Source organism: Helianthus annuus, chromosome 11 (genome assembly GCF_002127325.2).
Source record: "Helianthus annuus cultivar XRQ/B chromosome 11, HanXRQr2.0-SUNRISE, whole genome shotgun sequence".
Taxonomy (NCBI): Eukaryota; Viridiplantae; Streptophyta; class Magnoliopsida; order Asterales; family Asteraceae; genus Helianthus; species Helianthus annuus.
Window position 1 is genome coordinate 9,964,582 of NC_035443.2, and position 9,924 is coordinate 9,974,505.

A 9,924-nucleotide genomic window follows, 5' to 3' on the forward strand; every position below is an offset into this window, starting at 1 on the left:
TATTAACTGCATAGTTTATATTGTATGTGGGGCTGAGGTGCTAAAAAGGCCACGCCCCATGGGGTTTTTGATATTTGTTTTTGACTTATTATGAGTTTATTTTTAATCGATTTTTGACAGAAACTAGGTTTTTGCAGCATTAAATACAACACACTGAGATGACAAGTAAACGTATGTCTAAAGCTGAACGATCGTCTTTGGACATAATCAGCACACTTCCCGAACCCACATTAGAAACCATCCTGTGTCTTTTACCGACTAAAGCAGCAGCAAGAACAAGTATCCTCTCAAGGGAATGGAGATACAAGTGGACCAAAATATCTAAACTTGAGTTCTTTGTGCCGATACGAATAACTATAAAGAAGCAAGTCCTCGACAGGAGGTGTACACCTTTTAATGATCTACTCCAAGTTCTGTTATCGCACAAGGGTCTAATACACGAGTTCAGCCTTCTCATGAACCAATCGACACCACACCAAGACTTTTTTGGATTTGATCAAGTAGTACTTCATTTGTTGAAGAATCATGCAGTCAAGAAATTAAAACTTTACGGATTGAATTCTTTTAGGTGGCATAAGTTACCCGTATCTATCTTCTCGTTGCACCACTTAACAGACCTAAATCTCTCTTGTTTTGTTCTTGACCATGAACCAATATTCAATGGATTCGGTGACCTTAGAAGCTTATCGTTGCGTAACGTAGGGATCTCAACAAAAACTCTTCTACATCTTTTATCTAATTCTCCATCGCTTAAGAGCCTCACTCTGGTAAGTTCTCACTTGAGCCTCATCTTGTTGCGTAATGGACTGAAGTGGCAATTTTCGCCAAACCTAGAGATGAAAATGGAAATTTACTCTTTAGAAAATAACAGAATATTTGACCAAGTGTGTCATTTTATGCATCCAATTACAACCCCTTAGGCATTATTACAATGTAGATGGTAAGACATGAGTTAAGTTTGTCAAAATGGGTCGGGTTGGGTTAAAATATGTTCTGGAGCAGTTGAAATACATTATTTTTTTTCCTCCTGAAGGGACAAAGGCCAAATACAAAACCAATTTGCCTCCATCCGCAAGCAACGAACACAACGTATCTGCAACCTGTAGTGAGTCATCATGATAAGAAGTAAACTTCGATTAGATTAAAACGAGCACAAAGAGATAGTTGGCCCGATTTTAGATGGTCTATTCTCCAAAATACAAGTTATAAAACCCGAATTTTGATGAATAAAACATCGACAAAAGAAAGACCGCCTAATCTGCCATGTTTAACATAAAAGAAAAGGAAGGTAATTAACTGCTAGGAAACCGCATGTGAAAGTGTTCCCAACAATGTTGTAGAAGGCGCTAGGCGCTTGTTGGGCGGTGAGGAAATTTTTATATGTAATTTTTCAAATTTATATATATATACACACACAATAATATAAAAATAATACTTCAAAATTCACATAAATACTTCAAGTTTCAAATAGTATGGTTCAAACATAAGCAATTAAACTTAAACATAACAAATCAAGTACTTAGAAATTCAAAAATTAACCAACTTTTGACCGACTAGGACCGATTTTGAGCAAAAAAACCTGGTCCGGTTGGTCCGACTTGACCGACTTTTGACCGACTAGGACCGATTTATTGGCCGATTTGCTCAAATTTAGGCGATGAACAACCGATTAGCGCCTAGGCGCCGATTAATCGGCCGCCTAGACCGACTTGTGCAACACTGGTTCCCAGTATTTTTCTCTGAGTTAATTGAAACAGCAGCTAGGTCCGGTTTTTGGACCGGATTAGGTCGGGTTCTAGGCCAGTGTTGCCCTATTCAACCCCTCCACGTTCTAGGACGATCAAGGAACCCGTTACCATCTCTTGGTGCAGAACCACTATTTTCTTAATTTGGAATGTTCTCATGTTTCAACAGGCCCAAGAACAAGTCTATCGATTATACTCCACATAGCGTTATTAATTCGTTCGTTGTCCTTCATGTATTCGTTAAATTGGTGCCAATCCGTAGTGTAATTTTTATACGGGTCATGATCTTTACGATATTCCATATTTCCTTACGAGAAGTAAACACCATTGAGTGTCATTATCCCATCTCTAACAAAAAAGTTGTGAGACACATCCTGTTGAATAATTCAACGTAAACGGCCGTTCTTGTGATTATTATCTATTTTATCTTCCACATCTCGGAAGTTACTATTTCTACGCCTGTATGTGTCAATCCATATGGAAAAAGTAAAACAATTTGGTTTGGATAATCACGGATTCTTTTAAACGGGATTAGATTGAAGTAGGCAGTTTTAGTAAAATATAAAAAACGTTGTCTAGGGTCTTGAATGTCTGATGTTAACCATTCATACGGTATGACTAATGACCCATCTAGCCTATTTCATTTTAGCCATTTTCCTACCTCCGACCCATTATTAACAACTTAAACCCCAAATTTATTCATTCCCTAATAAACATGCATATATTGTCATCACAACACAAAACAGTTAAATATAGGTGACAAATCAATTGAACATTACATGTGCATATACGTGATGAATCAAATGAACATTACAGGTACATAGAACCTGAGTTATATCTTTATCATTACTATTTAGCACAGCTTTGGTTGGGATGGTCAAAGTAACTAATCACATCATAGTTAGAAACATCAATATCGCAGAGTATATACTAATGAATTGTATTTGAAACTCATTTCCAATGTTTGACTAAGTATTGACTAAAAGTTGGCATTTTCAAAGAAGACCGATGGTATTGCTTTTGGGGTTGACAATTTCTCCTAGCATACATTTGCGTTCCTATACTTCTCTCTGATTCGCTTGCCTACTACATTCAAATGGGCATCATGTAGATTTGAACACATTCTTTAATTTGAGATGGCTTATATCCTGATATACTTTCCAAAGACAGATTCTGCATAGTTGTGAATACTATCATAAGATTCAAGAAGTTTGAACATAATTATTCTGATACAAAAAAGACAAATACAATCAGTATCTTCTTACCCATGGATGTGATGATTGTCTGACTGTAAACCTTGAAAGAAAAGTAACAGCTGCAACACCCATAGATGGCACAAATTCTAGACAACGGTATTCAATCAAGCTCAATTCAGCCAAAAAATCTCCAACTGCAAGTACCATGTCTATAATTTGCAAAAAAAGAAAAAAGAGAAATTAGCACTTAAACATGAAAATCAATCATTAAGAAAAGATAATAAAAAGGAGATGAAGCATACTTTATAATCTTCTTGTGAAATGTTGGTTAAGATTCTGTTAAATTAAAAAAGCAACCAGTGAGTTAATTAGCACAAATTCATATATCATACTTTTTAGATTAGATTCGCAAATATTTTCAGTCATACCTTAAGAATGAGATAATTGTGGGATTGCGCATTTCATCTTTGATTACTATTGATACTTCGGACTGCATTTCTGTGGCTTCTTCTGCCGTGTAAGAATAAAGAGTCTTTCCACATAAATACTTGAGACCTGCAGGTTCTGTTTCATATCTTCTGTTACAAAAAAGAGCACGTTTAGAATCCAAAACCCTGATCACTAAAAAACTTATCAAATACTAAAAACTCATACTTACGCAACAATAAGCATCGGAGAAACTTTTAGAAGTTGAAATAAACCTTGTCTTCGCAGAACTCTTACGCTTAAGTATTGTCAATGTAAGAGACGGTACAGAACAAAGTTTCTGGAACAAATCGACGATCTTCAAGCAACTTCAAATAACCACTCAATAATTATAGTCCTCATTCCTTCAGTTATATATTTTTGCACTTGCTCCATGTATCCCGCCATTGTTCTTCTGTTTCCTTCGTTCTAAAATCAAAATTATTAATTAACTATTGTTCAATCTTCCATAAACATAGAACGAGCATATCAACAAATCATAGAAAACAAACAACCCAAAAACATCAACATAACCCTAAAATCGTGTATTCTATCAATAAATACAAACATAGCAAAAACATCATAAAACAAAAACCTGTAGGATCATAATATAAACGAAAATGGAACAAACCTCCATAGATTGAAGATATCTGAAAATGTTGACAGAATATGCATCTTCAAAGAAGATGGATGGAATTGCTTCTTGGGTATGCAAATTCGTCTGACATACATTCAACCTCTTGTACTTTGTACGAATATCCATGCCTACTGGTTCATCTGCATGAACACCATGTAATATCTGAACGCATTATTTAATTTGAGACACCTTATATCCTGAAATACTTTCCAAAGACAAATTCTGCATAGTTGTGAATACCAGTGTTTTCAGACCCGTACCGGACCGGCCGATCGGACTGGGAACCGGAGGTTGGGCCGGCCCGGGTGATGGTATCAGACTGGAATTATAATGAACCAAAGGTTGAACCAGTGACCCGGCGGTTGGACCGGGAAACCGGCCGGTCGAATCGGTTTTTAAAGGGGTTGGACTAGTTTTTTAATATATTTTTCATATTTTACCCTATTAATTTTTATAATGTTTACGACACATCCCGGTTCTTACGTCCGGTCCGTCCGATCGGACAATGAACCGGTAAGGAGACCGGTTTAACGTCCGGTCTGGTTCTGAAAACATTGGTGAATACTAACATAAGATTCAAGAAGTTTGAACATAATTATTCTAATACAAAAAAGACAAACATAATTAGTCTCTTCTTACCCATGGATGTGATGATTGTTTGACTCTAAATCTTGAAAGAAAAGTAACAGCTGCAGCAACCATAGATGGCAAATTCTGGACAATGGTATTCAATCAAGCTCAATTCAGCCTAAAAATTGCTCAAGAACTCTAACTGTAAATACCATGCCTATAATTTGCAAAGAAAAAACAAACAAAAAAAGAAAAAAGAGAAATTAGCACTTAAACATGAAAATCAATCATTAAGAAAGATAATAAAAAGGAGATGAAGCATACTTTATAATCTTCTTGTGAAATGTTGGTTAAGATTCTGTTAAAGTAAAAAAGTAACTAGTAAGTTAATTAGCACAAATTCATATATCATACTTTTTAGATTAGATTCGCAAACATTTCATTAATACCTTAAGAATGAGATAATTGTGTGATTACGCATTTCATCTTTGATTACTATTGATACATCGGACTGCATTTCTACAGCTTCTTCTGCTGTGTAAGTATAAAGAGTCTTTTCACAGAAATACTCAAGACTTGCAGGTTGTGTTTTATATCTTCTGTTACAAAAAGAGCACGTTTAGAATCCAAAACCCAGATCACTTAAAAACATATCAAACACTAAAAACTCATACTTACGTAGCAATAAGCATCGAAGAAACTGCTAGAAGTTGAAAGAAACCTTGTCTTGCAGAACTCTTACGCTTAAGTATTTGTCAATGTAAGTGACAGTACAGAACAAAGTTTCTTGAAAAAAACGGCGATCTTCAGCAACTTCAAATAACCACTCAATAATTATAGTCCTCATTCCTTCAGTTATATATTTTTGCACTTGCACCATGTATCCCGCCATTGTTCTTCTGTTTCCTTCGTTCTAAAATCAAAATTATCAATTAACTATTGTTCAATCTTCCATAAATATAGAACGAGCATATCAACAAATCATAGAAAACAAACAACCCACAAACATCAACATAACCCTAAAATCGTGTATTCTATCAATAAATACAAACATAGCAAAAAAAATCAGAAAACAAAAACCTGTAGGATCATAAATTAAATGAAAACGGAACAAACCTTCATAGATTGAAGATATCTAAAAATGTTGATAGAATATGCATCTTCAAAGAAGATGAATGGAATTGCGTCTTGGGTATGCAAATTTGCTCGGCATACATTCAACCTCTTGTACTCTTGTACGAATATCCATGCCTACTTGTTCATCTACGTGAACACCATGTAATATCTGAACGCATTCTTTAATTTGAGACGCCTTATATCCTTAAACACTTTCCAGAGACAAATTCTGCATAGTTGTGATTATTGACATAAGATTCAAGAATTTTTAACATCGTTATTCTTACACGAAAACGAAAAAATATAATCGACGCCTGCTTACCCATGGATGTGTTGTTTGGGTGAGAGGAATCTTGAAAGAAAAGTAATGGACGCTGTAACCATAGAAGGCAAAAACTCTAGACATTGATACTCTATCAAGCTTAATTCAGCAAAATAAGTGCTCAGGAATTCCAACTGCGAATACGCTGTCTCCAATTTGCAAAGAGGACAGAAATTAGCACTTAAACATAAAGTTAATCATTAAAAGGATAATAAATATGAGATAACACATACCTTTAAATCTTCTTGAGACTAAAATGAGAAAGTTTCTTTGGACGGGTTCTAGTTACATTAATAAAATGAACTGGGTGGCCTGGGATTGGGTTACTTGGCCCAAAAAAGAGGGGGTTGGGTATTAATAGACTCAAATACGTTAATGAGGCCCTCCTATATAAATCGGGTTGGAGATATAGGATCAAAAATCAAATTTTGTGGAGGAAAGTGGTGGAAGCGTGTCTTAGTAAAAACAATCAAAGAAGCTTTCTGCCGCTTAATGTTAACATTGCGGGTTGTTGGATAAATATTGTAAAAGTGATTTCCAAAATGAAACTAAATGGGAAAGGTTTAAATCAGATGATTTTGGGTAAGATGGGGAACGGAATCAATATTCGTTTTTGGTTAGACACCTGAGTAGGCGATTTCCTTTCTTGGAAAGATGGCCACATCTGTTTGTTTTGGAAAGGTTTAAATCATGCAGGGTTGCTGACAGATTGGAAATGGATCAAGGCAATGATGGTTTTTCTTGGAATTGGGTTAGACAGCCCGAGTCGGACATCGAGCTTAAGGAATGGCAGGAATGTCAAGATGTTATCAACATGGTGTGGCTGTCCAACGATAAGGATTCGTGGTACTGGAACATTGACAATCAGGAAGGGTTCTCGGTGAATTCTGTGAAAAAGGTGCTCATTAATGATAGATGAAATAGACTTCTCCCTAACTTCGTTTGGTGCAAATGAGTTCCTCTCAAATGTAATATAATGGCTTGGAGAGGAAACTTGGACAGGCTTGTAACAAAAGTTAACTTGAAAAGAAGGAATGTGGATATTACGTCGGTTATGTGCCCTTTCTATGACAAGTACGAGAAATCGATGGATCACTTATTCACTACATGCTCGATGGCTATACGGGTATGGGCAGTTGTTAGTGCTTGGTGTAACATTCCTCTGATCTTCGCCTTCAAAGATTTATTGGATTTCCATAATTTCTGTCAGATGGGAAAGAAAGCAAAAAAAGATTATTCTTGGGTTGGTTATAACTTCCTGTTGGTGCATCTGGAAAGGTAGGAACGAGTTGGTGTTCAATCAGATCAGGAGAAGCCCGCAAGAAATTATGTTAGAAATAAAATCGAGGGGTTATGCTTGGGTTAAACATAAATCATGTAGATACATCAGTTGGAAGGAGTGGGGTAAATATCTTATGTATATGTTGTAATTGTTTGCTCTTTGCCCGTTTGGGTCGGGGGTTTTATGTTGTTTGGCATTTTGCCCGCTTGGGTCAAAGGTGTGTTTTAATGAAGTTTAATTTTCAAAACCAAAAAAAAAAAAAAACATACATTAGACTGCATTTCCCCAAGTGTAAGAATAATGAGCCTTTTCACATAGATACTCGGGACTTAGAGCATTCTCATTCAAACCATCAAAATCTGTGTGGGGGGTTTTTAAAATATAAGAAGTATAAAAAGTGGTTGTGAGTGGAGGAGAGAGAAAATGTTACTGTTCATCTGTATATTTGGGGGGACACTGTTCACCCCCTATACTTTTTTAATATATATTGAAAGTGGTTGTGAGTGGAGGAGAGAGAAAATGTAATATATATTGAAAAGGAGAGAGAAAAAGTATTTGTTTTTAGTGGAAATATATTGATATAGGAGTTGTTTTTTAGTGGAATGTATGTATATTTTTGATGGATTGGATGTGAATGCTCTTAGGGGTTATATTCTTTCATGTTTCCTGTTTACACATGTGAAACATGTTCGGAATACAAAACCGCAATCACTAAAAGAACAAATCAGACACTGAAAAGTAAGGGTGGCAAAATGGGTGGGTTGGGTAGGTTTGGGTAATGGGTTTGGGTTAAGATGGGTTTGTTAAGAAAATGAGTTAGGATGAGTATAGGTCAAGATGAGTTTTTGTCAAGATGGATTTGAGCATGATAGGCTAAAAATATAAATAAACAAAAAAATTTTAAAAATAAAAAAATTATAAAATAAAAAAATAATTAAATTTTAAAAAAATTAAAAATTAAAAAAAGGTTCAATGCTTTTTGAGGATTGTACGTCATGATGAACTTCATTTGGTACTGGGTACCGGTACCGAACCATACCGGTAATATGTGGGTTGTATACTTGTATTACTATATTTTTACCGTATAAAACCGATTATATTACCAAGTCAACCGTATATCTAATGGTATATCTAAGTGACATACCGTATACGAACAAAGATCTAACTGTATAAAACAATCAAAAGTTACCTCCAAAACTGCGGCGGTCGATGACTCGTCGGAATTCAAACGGGAGAGCCAGAAAACGAGGGAGACGAAGATGGAAATGGGTACCAGTAGCCATACAAACGGGTAACAGTGAATGGGTCGTCAGAAAAGGAGAGAGACCGATTACAGTAGTCGTTTCCGTCGCCGGAAAACGATAGTTAAATGCAGTCGCCGTGTATGTTCTAGGTGGAGCTTCTTGGAAAATGGTAAGGAAAATGGATAGCTCCAAAGCTTCTTATGTATGTTTCATCCAGGAAGTTGCAGGAGAGTTTATAGAAGACTTACCAGAAGAAGGAAATCGCCGGTAGAAGAAACCAGTGCAGGGGAAGAAGATTAAATTTTTACAGGCGCCTTTTACGGGGACTCAAATTACAAACAGTAAAATTGTGCGGGGGTCATAATTATATAAATAATAAATGACCGTTCTACCCCCATGGTGGATTTTGAAAAGACACTTTTAGCCCCTGAAATTTTAAATTTTAACCTTATAACTGAACTGGGTTAGTGGGAGGGACTTAGGTAGCAGCGCTTCTTGTGTATGACCCTTTGTAAGTAATCCTAATGTCACGAAGTTATTTCTTGACTCTCGTGCGGCAACTTAGAATCAATCTAAGTAAAGTATTATAAGGATTCTTGTATTGCTCAAAGTAAAGTATTATAAGGTCTTTACAATTTGATTTTGGAGGTGTCTTGTGCAAATGAGAAACCCTCATATTTATACTTGCCTAAACAATGTACTAGACTATTCTAGAATCCTCTATTCTAGATTTTTTTTCCACAATTACAAGATAAATCTAGGACCTTCTATTAAGCCCTTGATTTCTCTAAGAGTCATCTCGTCTCTAGTAGAATCGGTTTTGCAATTCAAAAGTGGGTTCGGCGCAGCTTGTTGCCAATTTACCTTCCATTTGCATGTAATTTGGTGTTTTTGCATTTTAATGAGAAATATATAAATTTACATTAATTTTTTTATCTATGCAACTTTATTAAATAAACATGGTTTAGTTTTGTTTTTATTTGGTATGATATATATACAACATATAAAAATTTACATGTAATTTGGTGTTTTTGCATTTTAATGAGAAATATATAAATTTACATTAATTTTTTTATCTATGCAACTTTATTAAATAAACATGGTTTAGTTTTGTTTTTATTTGGTATGATATATATACAACATATAAAAATTTACTAAAAATTGGAGCCCCTTGATTTTTGTTGGCCCTAGGCTCGTGTCTAGATTGGTAAGTCTAACGGGTCGGCCCTGATGAAGGACAAGTGGGTGAAGATCGAGTTAAACGACATGGATTGTACGGAAGATTGGTCACGTAGTTTGCATTCGCATGTTATATTTGATACATTAATTAAAGATGAATGATGTAGT

The 9,924-nt window shown here is 35.4% G+C and overlaps 1 long non-coding RNA gene across 1 annotated transcript; it reads right to left on the minus strand.

Annotated features, from left to right (window-relative positions):
- Window positions 1-2,509: 2,509 nt before the first annotated feature.
- Window positions 2,510-9,195, minus strand: LOC110889523. Its single transcript, XR_002563640.1, has 14 exons — window positions 8,523-9,195; window positions 6,285-7,254; window positions 6,052-6,200; window positions 5,730-5,958; window positions 5,292-5,526; window positions 5,063-5,212; window positions 4,938-4,971; window positions 4,683-4,830; window positions 4,038-4,183; window positions 3,600-3,835; window positions 3,370-3,519; window positions 3,244-3,277; window positions 3,011-3,150; window positions 2,510-2,918 (listed from the first exon to the last, which is right to left on the minus strand). It is a non-coding gene; the product is annotated as an uncharacterized LOC110889523 (long non-coding RNA).
- Between the last annotated feature and the right edge of the window lie 729 nt (window positions 9,196-9,924).